We start from the raw sequence: 1592 nt of genomic DNA, 5'->3' as shown, positions 1-1592 counted from the left end.
CGCAGGTCTGAGACCTGGGGGCGCGCAGGTCTGAGACCAGGGGGCACGCAGGTCTGAGACCAGGGGGCGCAGGTCTGAGACGCAGGCGGCGCAGTTGGTTTTCACCGACTGTAGGAGCCAGGCGGACCCAGGCGGCCCCAGAGCATGCTGGGAAACTGCTATTTGTCTGATTTAAAGGTTTATTCTGTATAGAACACACATTGTGTGGCTGATAGATTTAGAAGTCAGAGAGACAAAATCTGATCTCAGATCACTGATTATAAGTCTGTTGTTAATTAAAATAAACAGATCTCATGTAAAGCATTATGAGAGCTACTCTGTCATAATTAAAACAACTGGAGACAGTGTACCAGCTGATTTGTGGGTCTGATTGTACTTTATTCAATTGAATCGCACCACAGTGTTTTTGTCACTTCCTGTTCAGCCTGAAAATGGCTGGAAACTGTCCGACTTTACCGCAGCTTTTTGTCTGACGCCCTTTCTTTTCCAGGCCATGAAGCGTGGTCGCACTGAGCAGATCCAGTATGCCGTGACCCAGTACCTGAAGCGGAGGCAGTATGTGGACACCGACGGCTCCCTGAAAGGAGCCAAGCTCTTCCAGTCAGCGGAGGAGATGGCCGCCAGCCTCACAGGTGAGCACGCATCAAGGTGTTCATATTTGCTTCTACGTGTCAGAGGGAGATATTGTACTTTTTAACTTTTTTACTCCACTACAGAGGGCCGCAGGATCATGGCCAAAATACAGAGGGCATAAGTATACGTGTTGTGTTAAAATCCCATAGAAGCAGGCAGGTTTTTATTTTTAAAGGCCAGGTATTTAATGGATCAGGATACTACGCGTCCTGATAAAGTTCCCTTGGCCTTTGGGATTGACCCCCCTCCCCCCATCATCACCTCCCTTCACCAGACCCAGACATTGGCCTGGTGTTATTTCGGTCAGACTAATAGCTGGTTTGATTTGCATTGCATTTCCTGTGTGGCTTTTGAATTCTTTCCCCTTGTTCGTGGGGGTTTCCTCGGTCTCCCTCCTGCCATGGAGACCTGAGGTCAGGTAACTCCTCCCTTTGCGCGGATGGGTTGGATGCAGAGGACAATAGGACAATAATGGAAATAAAGGACACATTGTACTATGTTAAGATGCATTGTTACCACGCCGATCTGCAGACGCAGAATCATCCACAGGTTTTAATAATGTTGGTATATTGAACAGTGACCGGGGCCATTCTTTCTTTCTTTCTTTCTTTCTTTTTTCTTTGAAAAAAAAACAAAAGGGGACAATACATATTAATGAACATTTTCACAAATGTAAATATGCCAGATTATAGCCTTAGGCTAATTTCCATCTGCAGACCCCCTGGCAGGTTGTTGGTACACAAAAAATAATAAATGCATACAAACACACTATAAACAGGCTATATACAGAGAAACAAGGACAGTGATCACATCATGTCAGAACAGATAGTAACAAGAAGAATGGAGAACAAAGGACATATAGAGACAACAAAAACATCAAGTATATTACACAAACCACAATTTTGCACATGCCCTGTCTAACCTGATATTGCACTGACCCATATAACACCACCCTATAT

Source organism: Etheostoma cragini, chromosome 2 (genome assembly GCF_013103735.1).
Source record: "Etheostoma cragini isolate CJK2018 chromosome 2, CSU_Ecrag_1.0, whole genome shotgun sequence".
Classification (NCBI taxonomy): domain Eukaryota; kingdom Metazoa; phylum Chordata; class Actinopteri; order Perciformes; family Percidae; genus Etheostoma; species Etheostoma cragini.
The sequence above is the reverse complement of the archived record's forward strand: the minus strand, read 5'-3'. Positions refer to the sequence as shown.